General features: G+C 41.3%; 1 non-coding gene across 1 annotated transcript; it reads left to right on the forward strand.

The window, feature by feature from the left end:
• Positions 1-11,386: 11,386 nt before the first annotated feature.
• Positions 11,387-11,490, forward strand: LOC118917011 (small nucleolar RNA U13). Its single transcript, XR_005026637.2, has one exon. It is a non-coding gene; the product is annotated as a small nucleolar RNA U13 (small nucleolar RNA).
• The last annotated feature ends 3,328 nt before the right edge of the window (positions 11,491-14,818 follow it).

Raw genomic sequence — 14,818 nt, forward strand, 5'->3', positions numbered from 1 at the left:
CCCGGGGGAGGAGGGCGCGCACGCCCCGGGCGAGAGCAGCCTCACTGTGACTAAGCACAGGGGGCGGGCCCGAGGGGCGGGGCATTCACTCTCCGGGGTCCCTGCGCGCCCGTCAAGGAGACAAGCCCCGAGTCCAGAGGTCGCGAGGGCTGACTCCGCTCCCGCCCTCTCGCGAGCACCTGGAGCCCCGCACCCGACGGGCATCACCAGGACGTCGGTTTCTGCAGGTGCAAGGCCCCAGGATGGAAGCTCTGGTTTGCTCCCCCCATGAGCATCCTCTCCTGGGCACCTTAGAGCTGCCAATGGCGCCGACTTCTCGAGAAAGGGAGATTTGCCTGCCCCTATTTTGGAGGATCGTGTTTCTCAAGATTAACTCGCTAGCCCACCTGAGTGCTGATTCCTGGGCCCTATCCCACATCTACTAAATTGGAACTTCTGGGACCCCATCAGTCTACCCTTTAAAAACCACCCTCGGCAGCTTTTGGGTGATTCCTAAGCACATTTAGTTCGGGAAACATTGGGGTATCTTTGTGACCCACAGATGAAGCATAAAGGTAGGGTAGAGAAGGAAACTGGAGGTAAAATTGGAATTTTTCCAGAATCTCTAGCCTGGCTTTACTGCATCTGTCTCCATACAACAGGTGTTTCCAAAAGGGGTGGAAAAAAGTAGCCATCTCCATATCAATAGGTAATTACAAGGGCCAGCCAGGGCTCATCTGGACGGGAGAGGTTGGATGGGGGCCTCCTCTTCTGCAGCCTGGTCGCAAGAAATATGGGACTACTGCTTGTAAGAAATAAACAGGTTCCTCCCACTTTATTTCTCCCTTTGACTGATTTCAGTTTCAAAGGTATTTTGCCCTGAGATTCCCCCCTCTCCCCGAGTTACATCTGGCTGTATTTCAGTTTCAAAGGTATTTTGCCCTGAGATTCCCCCCTCTCCCCGAGTTACATCTGGCTGTAGTTTGCAGGACCTCTGAACCTGAAATCTGTCACACATGGGTGTGACCCGTGGGTGGGCTGTCCCTAGATGGTGGGGAGATGCCCAGAACCGCCCCTGTGGATAGTGGGGAGGCCCCAGTGGCTGCAGCGGTAGAGGGTTTAGCTTCATCCGGGAGCTCTCTATCTGTGGGACTTCCAATTGGGGAGCCCCTACTGGGGAATTGGTCCAGGATAAAGCACCTAATAGAGGAGTGAGGCCTTCCCCAGAATTGGGGAAGGGTGGAGACACCAGAAGCTGCAGAATCAGCCCTCCCTGAGATAGAAGACTGCTTAGAGGCCCTGAGTGGCCGTGTAGCAGCTTGGATTGTAGGCTCTCTTTTCCTCGAGATCGGGGAAAGTGTTATAGAGGAGAGAGAGAGAGAGACACTTCGGCAGGAGAGAGACACACTTCAGCATCGCTTGGAGGAGCCGGGCAATGACCTATGGGATGCCCTTAAGGAAGAGAGACAGTTACTGAGAAGACGGATCATGCTCCTAGAGGATTCCTTAGCAGCAGTGAGGGAGGAGGCAGCCGGAGAAGCCGTGTTGCAGGAGGCCACAGGGTGGGGGAAGGAAAAAGCAGCGCCTTCAGCCCTGGAGATGGTAGAAGAGATGTTGGGAGAGGACAAGGGGGTGGAGCTGAGGGCCGATCTGTTGCGAGGCCACTGCCCGAGGCACTAGCCTCTTCTGTATTAAATGCCTGCCCTGTTGTAATAAAGAGAATAAAAACACAACCGCAGGCTCCTCAGGGGGAGGACTCCCCTCGCCAGGTTGTAGAGCACTCCATGCTCTGTCCATATACCCAGGATGAACTGGTGGACATGATGGTCCAGTACCGGCAGAAGCCATTGGAACCTCAGCCTACATGGATTTTCCGTCTCTGGGATATGGGGGTGGAAGACATTGTTACGTTGGGTTCAGAAATGGGTAGACTGGCTTCCCCGGCAAATCACCCTTCCCTCGGCCACAGTTACAAAGTGCCCGTCAAACCTCAGGATATCAGGAACTTCTGGATTGGCTGACAGCAGCCATCAGGGTAGTTTGGCCTAATCAGGGTGATTTACCACACTTACCCACTAGCTGGAAAATGTATGCAGAGCTCCAGCAGGTGTTATGGGAACTGGGCATGAAAAATATCATCTGTAATATGGACCCCCGGGGCCCCAGTGAGGAGTTGTTCACTGTAGAAATAAGAAATCTGGTGCTCCATACAGCTCCCCTATCTCTCTTTGGGTCCCTAGTGACTATTCTTAACTCCCAAATAGCGCAAACTGGAAGTGAGGCTGCTCATACTTTAGCAGATCTGGGGAAGGTTGAAACAGTAAGAGCATGGAAGGAAGTACAGGCTACAACTGAATGGGCAGCCCAATAGGATCTTGTTAGAACTGTGGCACCAATTAAAGCCAGAGCAGCAGTTCCACCAACTGAGGTCCAGGACATGGAAGCCTGAATCAAAACCCCATGTCTGGCCTGTGTCCCTGCAAGACTTCCTGGGGTACAGTACTCAGGCTCTGTTTGAGCACTCACCCCCACAGGATGATTGGGCATTGTGGTTCTACTGAAGGAGGGAGTCAAGGTCCCCATCTTGGGGGATGTGGTTGGGACCAGAGGCCACATGTAGCATTAGCAATTCATTGACCCCTGTGAATGTACAACATGTCCTGGTGCTGGTGGACACAGGAGCTGAAAGTTCTCTGATTCATGGCAACCCTGAGCATTTTCCTGGGACCCCTGTGTGATAGATGCCTATGGGGATAAGGCAATTAGAGTGAAGAAAGCCCAAATCCCATTGGGAATAGGGCATTTACCCCCATAAGAGTATATTGTGTACATTTCTCCCATCCCTGAATATATTTTGGGGGTAGATATCTGCAGGGCCTATGGTTATAGACCACTGCAGGTGAGTTCAGACTGAGGATATGTGTGCTAAGGCAGCTCTGAGGGGACATGCTAAGCACCTGCCTGTAGCTCTGTATGTACCTCAGTGAGTGACAACTACTAAGCAGTATAAATTGCCTGGGGGGGCACAAGGAAATTGGAGAAACTGTACAGGAGTTGGAGGTGGGCATCAAGAAGCCCACTCATAGTCCTTTTAATTCCCAAGTGTGGCCAATGAAAAAGCCAGACAGCTCCTGGCGTATGACTGTGGACTACAGGGAAATGAATAAAGTCACACCCCCTTTGCATGCTGCTGTCCCCTCTATAGCAGCCCTTGTGGACACACTCAGTAATGAACTAGCGACGTATCATTATATTGTGGACCTTGCTAATGCTTTCTTCTCTATTGACATAGCACAGGAAAGTCAGGAAGTTTGCCTTCACATGGGAAGGCCAGCAGTGGACATTCCCTGTCCTTCCACAGAGATACCTCCACAGTCCCACCATCTGTCATGGACTTGTGGCCCAGCACTTGGCCACATGGAGGAAACCTTAAACAGTGCAGTTATATCACTACATTGATGATATTAAGCTCACATCTGATTCTCTTTCAGATTTAGAAAGGGGAGTTCCTAGACTGCTGCAACATCTACAGGAGAAAGGATGGGCTGTGAACAGCACCAAGGTTCAGGGACCTGGTTTGTCTGTGAAATTCTTGGGGGTTGTCTGGTCGGGTAAAACTTAAGTTCCTGAAGCAGTTATAGACAAGGTCCAGGCTTTCCCCACATCTGCCACTGGCAGTATTACAAGAGTTTTTGGGTCTTTTGGGCTACTGGAGAGTGTTTATCCCATTCTTGGCACAAATTCTGAAACCCTCATACCAGCTGGTACAAAAGGGCATCAGGTGGGACGAGGATGAAACATGTGCAGCTACTTTTACTGCTGCTAAGCAAACAGTCAAGGCCGTACAGGCTTGAGTGTGAAGGACTCATCAAGGCCCTGTGAGCTGGATGTTCATGTAACAGAAGATGGCTATGGATGGGGTCTTTGACAGCGCTTTGAATGGACAAGCCAACCTCAAGCCAACCTATGATTCTGGTCACAACTATGGAAAGGAGCAGAGGTCCAGTACACCTTGATAGAGAAGCACCTTGACAGAGAAGCAACTGGCTGCTGTGTACCATGCGCTGCTGGCTACAGAGCCCACTGAGGGAATACGCGAGCTATGTACTTAATCTGCCTAGGATGTAGAACCTAGCTGAATCTGCCAGCTTGAGGATTATCATGATTTTATTGCTTTTGCTATTGTATGTTATTAGTCTGGTTACAATGCTCCAGTTTTCTTGCCCAGGGGCGATTGTGGAAGATGGGGAACTGTGAGTCGACTGTGAGGTGAGATTTCTGGAGGGGTGGGCTGTGGGTAAAATTGCAGTATTTCCAGATTCTCTCACCTGGCTTTAGTGCACCTCCATAAAATAGGTGTTTTCAAGGGGTGGAGAGAAGTAGTCCATCTCCATATCAGTAGGTAATTACAAGGGTGAGGGAGGGCTTATCTGGACTGGAGATGTTGGGTGGGGCCTCCTCTTCTGCAACCAGGTCATGAGAGACACAGGAGAGCAGAAGTAGACTGGTTGTAAGAAATAAATTTATTTCTCCCTTTGACTGATTTCTGCTTCAAAGGTATTTTGTCCTGGGATTTTCCCCCCCGAGTTACAGAAACACAAAAGCATTTTCCTTCCAAGCTGTGGAGATTGAGGTGTCATTTTGGAATATCTGGAACTACAAACTGTACAAAATAGTACTTGGGCTTTGAATTTGCTGTGGTTATGGTCCACCACCTAGGGCCTGTGCCCATTGCAACCAAAGCTGAGAGCTCTGTAGCTGGAGGAACGAGGGTTGAGGTCATGGAGAAGCTAGGCCCAGCACACTGAAGTTAGAGCAGGAACTGACCACATTACAATTAAAGTGGTATCTAGTTATTTTTTTTAAACGTTTTGTTTTCCTGATTGAAAAGTAATATAGGGAAGAAGGGAAGGCTCTTCATTCCAGGGGATGCCATGTAATAAATGTAGAAAGAGCAATAGAAAATCACCATTTTGCATCTATCAGTGATAATTATGTCATTAAACATCAATTAATATTAGAATCACTGGGTGGAAATTTGAAGAGGTAAAGTTAATTTACAGTCTCAGAATATGTCCCCACAGATTACTTATTGATCACAAAAGGATAAGTGGTCACATTACAGTGGGCTGGACACCACTCAATCCAAGTGATCAGAGTCAAATATTGCCGCCATGTGCATCAGTGTGATACAGTAAGAAAGACATAACTTCACTTATGCGGTCTTCCTGCTGAAAATCCATAACCTGGACCTAATCAGGGGGTAACACTCAGAAAAACCACACTGAGGGAAATACTACAAATAAATGCTGAGGATGAAGATCAGCTAAGTTGCTGAACTGTGGTCATTATATGACATCTTTATAAACTGGCATGACTGGTGAGAAACAGCAGAGGCCCCAAGCAATTATTTCACCTTGTAATGATTTCATCATTAAATTTTTCTTTTGAATGCTGGACAAACTTAGGTGATTTCCACAAAGACACTGTAAAATATTTGTCAAATAATAAACCAGTAATTAATGTGTGTTCAATGAGGCACTGTGCTTAAGAGCTTTATTAGGCATGATCATAAGAACTTTATGTTATTTCCTCATCAGTTCAAGGAAAAAATACTGTTATCATCTCCATTTAGTAGATGAAGAGACTTGCAAAGAGGGTGAAAAACCTGTACAAGATCACATAACTGGTAAATGGCAGGGCTGGGATTCAAATCCTGGAGGCCTAACTTTGAAGCCTCTTCTCTTAACCATTACTAGAAGGAAACCACCATAGACAGTATCCTTTAGTGAAAATAGAAGATCCAAGATTTCTTTTAGATGTTTTGTAGGAGAAAATGTAGATCATCACTTTTTCTTGTTTTTTTTAATGTAGCCTCCTCTCCCCCTGCATTTTTTCTATAATATAATTTGTAGCAAATATATTCATGACTCATAAGTGGCTAATTTTACAACTTCATATTACTTGAGGTTAGAGGTCAAGAGCTATTATATCACATAAAGTGGTAATGGTACTTCTGAAACCATCTGAGAAGTCTGTACAGGAACTACTACACAAGGAGCTTTGCACGTACAGGTTGCTCTGTGAAATTATTTCTCATGATGCATATCTCAAGGTAATTGCAGCCATTTATGAGAACGATTAAAATAGTATGAATTATTCTCATGATGCGTATCTCAAGGTAATTGCAGCCATTTGTGAGAATGATTAAGATAATATGAGGGAAGGAATAAAACAAATATTCCTCAATTGCAAAACTCAGTGTTTAATATTGAGACAAAGGATAAGAAATGAAGATGCAAAGATCAATTGAGATTATAACAGATTAATGAGAAGCAACTTTTACGACAAGAGGAAGGAATCTTTCCAATGGGAACTGCAAGTCTGCTTTGTTGGGAAACTGGACCCTTCCTCAGAAAACACCCCTAAAGGGAAACCACACGTGCACTAAACAGCTCTTCCACCCTTTTGATCTCAAATGAACTGTTTTACCAAGGTCTTTGGAAAAAAGATGGGAAGGGAATCATAAAATGCTTTAGAAATAATACTAATATTCCTAATATGAATCTAAATGTCTTACTACTTCTGTAACTGTTTGCTTTTAAAATGTATTTGCAATATTTAAGATAAAATATAAAAATAATACCGTGAACCACTATACCCTGATCCACCTCTCAATGGCACCACACTGCATAGCTTTATATAGCTATCCTAGTCACATCCTCCTTACACCTTCCCCTAAGGGGTCAGCAGGATCCTAAATTTGGTGTCTATCATTTCTCTATTCTTGGAAATAACTTAAATGTCCATCATCCGAAAAACAAGAATTCACATTCTTATAATGGAATATTGTTCAGAAATGAAAGTAAACAAACTAGGTCTACACAAATCAACTTAGAACAATCTAACAAATACGACTGAGAAAAAAAGCAATGTATTACATTACTGAGATACATTATATGTGAACATTTAAGTTTTTTTATTTATATATACAGTTAGAAAAATAAAAAAAAATTATCCGTATCACCACTCTGATGTAACCATTTTTTCTTGTTGGTATTTTTAAAGTTAGGTCTGCTAACTCCATCATTTCTAGGTCTTTCTAGTGATTCAGTTTTCTTCTGCTTATGTGTTACCTCCTGATTCTTGGCACGTCTAATAATGTTTTATCTATTGGTGGACATTGTGATATCAAATATCTGAATTTTTTCTTTAAAAAGTGTCAGGCTGTGTTTTTGCAGTAAGTTGTTACTTGTGGATCCAGTTTGACACTTTTCTGACCTGTTTTCTAAATCTTTGCTTGAACAAGTTTAAAGCAGCCTTTACTATAGGGCTAGTTTAGCCTCACTGCTGAGGAATGACTCTTTTTTTTTTTTCTGGTCTCTTAAATGCCTCAGATAAGGGTTCAGAAAACTATGGTCTGTAGGTCAAATTTAGCCCATGTATGGTTTTATCAATAAAGTTTTATTGTAATTCCGCTACAGCCATTTATTTATTTACTGTCTATGGCTGCTTTCATGCAACATCACTAGAGTTGAAGAGTTGAGATATAGGATGTATGACGTACAAAACCTGAAATACTCACTATCTGGTCATTTCCAGAAAATGTTTGTTGACCCCTCTCCTAGATCACCAACAAGGATTCTCCACTCTGGCTGCTTGGAATATGAATGTCTCCTTACTGACCTGAGCTGTACGATTCATTCATCTTTAAGCTCCCTGATCTGTCTTTTCCTGGCCTTGTGTAGTTTCTCCCTTCACATGTGTTGCCTAGGACCGCAAGTAGATTTCTGGAGCTTTTATTCCCCTAGCTCCCTTATCTCTACAACTCTGAACCACAACTTCTATCCACCTTAGTGGCTGAACTCTGCTTACTGTACTCTGTCAAAACTCTGATCTCTGTCTCAATTCAGTGAGATCGCAAGCTCTGCTTGAGGGCCCCCTCAGGTACCATGGTGTGTAATGCGCCTCCAAACAGAAAGCGGGGGTGATCAGTGTGTTCACCTCATTAGTTTTCCTTCTCTTAAAAATCAGAATGCTGTGTGACCTGTTGTCCAATATCTGAAAAACAGTTCCTTCATATTCTTGTTGAGTTTCTCGTTGTAGGTTTGGTTCCTATCAATCCATAATGGCCAAAAGTGAATAATGTGACCTCTGAACAATCTTCTGATCAATGAAATGGTGGCAATGGTGTAGACCCAGATTTCAGAGTAAAATGACCTGTGGGTTCACCTCATCTGTCATAGGTCTCATATGGGTTACTGAAAAAGTGAAAATAGTAGGTATAGAGTAAGAGCATAATTTTGAAGGAGCATTGGTTATAACATCTCCCCTTTCAAACTACTTATAAAATGCTAAAAGTTTTAAATGAGGTATGTTGGATCAGTTTTCTCTTAAAGACTATGGGGATAATTGTTCAAAAGTGATAAAAATGCAATAACTCTAACTTAAAAATGGAGGTCATAATGCCTAGGTTAGTTTGTATACTAAACAAATACCCACTGCTTACCAATCTTTTGCCACTGACTCTGCAAGGCACTGGAAATACAGGGGTGAACTAACCACACACACTCTGCCCTCATGGGGCTTGCAGCCTAGTGAAGCAACACTTAAAACAGGTGATTACATAACCATTACATGTCATTGTGAAGTGCTCTAAAGGAAAAGTACAGGAAACTATGAAAGAGCCAAAGGAGACCAGTAATGAGGCTCTTGATGGTCCCCAGTGCAGAGACCTCTATTTTCCCTTTCCAGTTAAGAAGTCACTGATTCTTCTACTAGAGCTCAGGAGAAATAGTCATACAGAGCAGGGGAGGGGTTTTGTGGTGAACACTGACTAATACATAGTGGGAGAGACAGAGAAGAAAACCAACATAGTATTTTTAGATTGTGGTATGAACTATGAAGACAACAAAACAGGGTAATATGAAAATTGAAGTTTGAAGGGAACAATGGGAGATACTTTAGATCAGTGGTTCTTAAAGCATGGTCCCTGGATGAGATGAGAAGTGTGTGTGTGTGTGTGTGTGTGTACATTTATGATAGAGATTTACTTTAAGGAATTGGCTTGTATCATTATGGAGATTGGTGAGTCTATAATCAGCAGCCCGGATGCTCAGGAAAACAGGTATTGTTCCAGGCCGAAGTCCAGCAGGCAAAGGCCCAGAAGAGTGAATGGTAGAGTTCCAGTGTGAAGGCAATCTATGGAACTCACCCTTGCTCTCACTCACATTATAAGAGCAATATGCTTACTCAAAGTCCACGGATATACCTCTCAATCTCATTCACACCACCCTCCAAGCTGACACACAGAGGTAACACAGTAGAGTGCAAAGTCTATATGGACTTTTAAATAAATGTAAAATAATGAGCACTACGAAGTCAGAGGAGGGAGAAATCACTGTGGTGTTGAACATTAAACCCACTGTGGGTATTTTGAGCAGATTACAGTTTTAAATAGTTCACATTCTTGGTCCTATATTTTAATTTATATACATACTGGGCCACTGGATAAAGATAGGAAGTTAAAGAACACTGATGCTTAAATACAAATAATAAAGGATGTATAATATTAATCTATAGTTCACTACAAAGTATTTTCTACCAGACTGCTAAGTTACATTCATCTGATCAAATTTCTTACATACAGTACACCAAGATGTCTCTAAAACAAGAAGAACAGGAGGGAAGGGGGAAAAAAAGATGCTGCCTCTAAAACAAAGTCAAGATGATTAAATTAATTTTGCATTTTGAGTTTTCTGTTGTTTGGAATAAAACCTAAGAGAAGAAGTACTTCCAAAAGTAGCCATCCTTCCCCTTACTTAGGGGGGAAAAAAACCTATAAAAATAAATTTTATAAACCTAGATAAAAAAGCTAAAATACAGAGCTTTTAGAAGAAAACAGGAGAATCTTTCAACTTCAGAGTAGGTAAGGGTTTCTTAAGACATAGAAGGCAATAACCATTGAAAAAATATTTGATAAATTAGTCTCCAAAATTAAAACTTCTCATAAAAAATCATCATTATGAATTGACATAGATAAGCTATAGACAAATATTCACAAAACATAAACAAACACAACTCATTAACACAAAAAAGAACAGTTTAAAAGATCTGAACACTTCAAAAAGAAATACAAATGAATGGCCAATAGAGCACACAGAAAGTCCTCCATATCATTAGTCACCAGGGAATTAAAGCTGGCTAAAATAAAATATGGTGATAATACCCAATGTGGGCAAGGATGTGGTAAACTGAATCACTCATACACTGCTAGTGGGAATATAATATGGTGCAGCCACTCTGAAAAATAAATAAGGCATTTTCTCACTAAACAAAATATGTGGTTACTATATGACCCAACAATTGCACCTATGGGCATTTGTCCCAGAGAAATGGAAACTTAAGGTCACATAAGAACTTTTAAGTGATTGCTTGTAGCAGCTTTTCTCTTAACAGCCAAGCCTGGAAACGACCCATATGTCACTCAGAGATGAATGGTTAGTCAAACTATAGTACATTCACACCAAGGAATACTATCCAGCAATAGAAAGGAATAAATATCAACACACACAACTTGTACGGATCTCAAGATCACATTGAGTACAAAAAGCCAATCTCAAAAGGTTACCTGCTGTATGATTCCACTTACATAATATTCTTGAATGACAAAGAGATGGAGAACAGATAAGTGGTTGTCTGGAATTTGGTAGTGGCAGGATAGAGAGTAAGGTGACTGCAGCTAGAAAAGGATAACAATCTGAGAATTCTAATCTGGAAAGGGAAAATATCTCTACACTGGAGACCATCTGGCACAGCTAAAAGCCTGATTACTGGTCTCGTTTTGCTCTTTCATAGTTCCCTGTACTTTTCCTTTAGAGCATTTCACAATGACATGTAATGGTTATGTAATTAACTGTTCTGTATCTTGACTGGTGGTGCTCACATGAACCAACACAGGTGATAGTACTGCATAGAACTAAATATACACACATAAATGAGTGTATGCAAAACTGTAGAATCTAAATAAGGTTGGTGAACTGTGTCAGTATAAAATCCTGTTTATAATATTGTGCTATCATTATGCACAAATTTACCATTGGGAGAAACTGGGTGAAGGAGTATGTGATCTCTGTATTATTTCTTATAACTGCATAAAGCTAAAATTATTTCAAAACAAAAAGATTTTTAAAAATTATGCTGTGTAAACAAAGCCTCATCTAAAGGGTATGTTTTCTATAATTCCATTTATAGAAGTTCTAGAAGAGGCAAAGCTAATTTATGGTTGGAAAAAAAAATCAGAAAAAGTCTATGGTGGGAAAACAGTCGTTACTTTCTGGGCGTTTTTATATCTTAATAGGGTAATGGATTACACTGCTGTATGCTACTTAAAAACAAGAAAACACCAATCCTTTTGTAGTTCATCAGCATGATGATTGGGTGTCCATGCGTTTGCGTGACATGTCCCTCCCTCAAACTTTGTAAGGGCATCAGCACATTACCCGTCTGACTTGAAAAAAAAAAACCAAAAAGACAACAAGGCCCAAAATGGAGTTGCTTATGCTAAGCGCCACGTCACCAAACTGAGACTTGACTTCACCGTTTTGGGTCTCCCAGAAATGCAATCACTTGATGGGCACTAGTTAGGTAACTTGCCTGAGAGAACCCTGTCATCTTCTAAAGAAAGGTAACCTTGCAATAACTAACCAGCTTTGTTGCTTGGAGTAACTTCCTATTCCCACACCCTTCTGGCTATTAATGTCTTTCATTTTGTACAGATCCTCAGTGCTCCATTCTAACCACTAGACTGGATACTGCCCGATTCAAGTCAATTTTTGCTCAAATAAGCTCTTAAATTTTAAAATATGCCTCCATTTATCCTTCAACAATGCTCATATTGGACTCAGGAATGGTTAAGATATGTGCATTTCGTTGTAGTTAATGGCATGCATGCTCACAGACATATCATGTGACTTATCTATATGCATATAATGTAGTTAATGATATACACTTAAGTATTTTTTAACAGCATATATATTTTTTATTTTGCTATCATTAATGTATGTGAACATTATTGTTGTTACTAGACTCCCCCTATTATCAAGTCCCCACCGCATACCTGATTACAGTCACTGTCCATCAGTGTAGTAAGATGCTATAGAATCACTACTTGTTGTCTGTGTTATACTGCCTTTCTCGTGTCCCCCCCAAAATTATACATGCTAATCGTAATGCCTCTTTTTCCCCCTTATCCCTCCCTTCCCACCCATCCTCCCCAGTCCCTTTCCTTCGGTAACTGTTAGTCCATTCTTGGGTTCTGCTGCTTTGTTCCTTCAGTTTTTTCTTTGTTGTTACACTCCACAGATGAGTGAAATCACTTGATACTTGTCTTTCTATGCCTGGCTTATTTCACGGAGCATAATACCCTCTGGCCCCATCCATGTTGTTGCAAATGGCAGGATTTGTTTTCTTCTTATGGCTGAATAATGTTCCATTGTGTATATGTACCACATCTTCTTTATCCATTCATCTACTGATGGACACTTAGATTGCTTCCATTTCTTGGCTTTTGTAAATAGTGCTGCGATAAACAAAGGCTGCATATGTCTTTCCCAAACTGGGCTGCTGCATTCTTAGGATAAATTTCTAGGAGTGGAATTCCTGGGTCAAACGGTATTTCTATTTTTAGTTTTTTGAGGAACCTCCATACTGCTTTCCACAATGGTTGAACTAATTTACATTCCCATCACCAATGTAGGAGGGTTCCCCTTTCTCCACATTCTTGCCCATATTTGTTGTTGTCTTTTGGATGGTGGGCATCCTTTCTGGTGTGAGGTGATATCTCATTGTGGTTTTAATTTGGATTTCTCTGATGATTAGGAATGTGGAGCATCTTTTCATGTGCTTGCTGGCCATCTGAAGTTCTTTGGAGAAGTGTCTGTTCAGCTCCTCTGCCCATTTTTTAATTGGATTATTTGCTTTTTGTTTGTTGAGGTATGTGAGCTCCTTATATATTTTGGATGTCAAGCCTTTATTGGGTGTCATTATGAATATATTCTCCCATAGTGTAGGATGTCTTTTTGCTCTATTGATGGTGTCCTTTGCTGTAAAGCAGCTTTTCAGCTTGATATAGTCCCACTTGTTCATTTTTGCTTTTGTTTCCCTTGCCCGGGAAGATATGTTCATGAAGAAGTCGCTCATGTTTATGTCCAGGAGATTATTGAATATGGGCAGGATGGCCATTTTGACAATATTAATTCTTCCTTGCCAAGAGCATGGGATGAGTTTCCATTTGTTAGTGTCCTCTTTAATTTCTCTTAAGAGTGTCTTGTAGTTTTCAGGGTATAGGTCTTTTACTTCCTTGGTTAGGTTTATTCCTAGGTATTTTATTCCTTTTCATGTAATTGTGAATGGATAGTTGATTTTTTTAAACGTAAATATTCCACATTAGGTCACAAGAGCAGTTTGGACATGCTTAATACTTAAAATTTAGGCCAGTTTTAATAAACATTTGTACCCCCAATTAAATACAAGTATATGTAATTTTTTAATGTGTTACAATCTTAAATCTCTATTAAATGTCTTAACCAGGTTGCATCATTTGTTAAATAAAAATGTGAAAACTGTTTTTAAAGAATGAATAGAGAATGGCTTAATATAAATGATCTGGATTTAAAAATCCCTTCCTCTTACACTACTGTTCATAAGATTTTACTGTGAGGACTGAGATGTCTGTAGCTTAATTGTCTGTCACCAAGAACTAGATTATCCTATTGCTAACTACTATGACCTTACCTCAGTCAGTATCATGACTACTGTTCCAGGAAATTCTTGCCCACAAAAAGGCTATAAATCAGTACCTAACTTTATCACTAGGTTAAGAAACTTCTTGAAAATCTATTTATCTGAACCATAGGTCACTTAACTGGGTAAAAAGCTCCCCTTTCAGGTACTGAGAAGTTAAACCAATCACTCAACTAGGCAAATCTTATTTATAAAAAAATGAATCATATTTTCCTTCAAATACTTCATCTTCCTGGGTCCATCAGTCCTAAATTATTTTACCATAAACAGTGTCCAATCCCAATGAGATCCCCACATTGATCTAATCTAGAGTCCAAAACCCTGTAAAAATCACCTTTGACCTGTCCTCTGAGGCATTACTAAGATTATATAATAGTGTCTCCCTTATGTTAGTGAGAAATTTGGTACCCAAGCAAGTTATTCAGCTGGCCTTTTTTTGTGGGGCGGGGTGAGTGGGTTGGGGAGTGGGGTGTTAGCGGTAAGACAACTGCCATTCAGAAAATTTGGGAAATGTGTAAGACCACAAGCAAATCTGGAATACTTGGGGGACTCCACTTTACTGTCCTGATAGAGGTTCACTGGTTACATCAGTAAATTAGGAATATAGGAAGCCAGAAAGGAAGAAAAATACCTAGAGGAAAAAAACTGTACCAAAATGAAGATAATAAGGGTTATAGGACTTAATTTCTTTCCTGTGTTCATGCAGACATCAAATGAGAACTTCTATGTCATTTAGTTAGTCATTTAACTGGTACGTTATAATTTTTATTACTTCACCCTGATTGATTTGGGGATTGTGCCCTCATATTTCTGCACCTTCCCTTTCAGGATCAAATGCTTAGCCTATATACAAAGCAAAGCCCTTTGGGGTCCCAGCTCCAACCTACCTCTACACACCTCCATTCAAAGTTTAAACTGCAGTATTTTAACTGTTGGCAGTTTCCCTGCATTGTTTCCTAAATTTCAAAATCCCACTCATCCTCTCACCTGTCCTCCCCTATTCCTAACCTTTACAACACAGTTTAGGCATGATTTC

Source organism: Manis pentadactyla, chromosome 7, assembly GCF_030020395.1.
Source record: "Manis pentadactyla isolate mManPen7 chromosome 7, mManPen7.hap1, whole genome shotgun sequence".
Lineage (NCBI taxonomy): Eukaryota > Metazoa > Chordata > Mammalia > Pholidota > Manidae > Manis > Manis pentadactyla.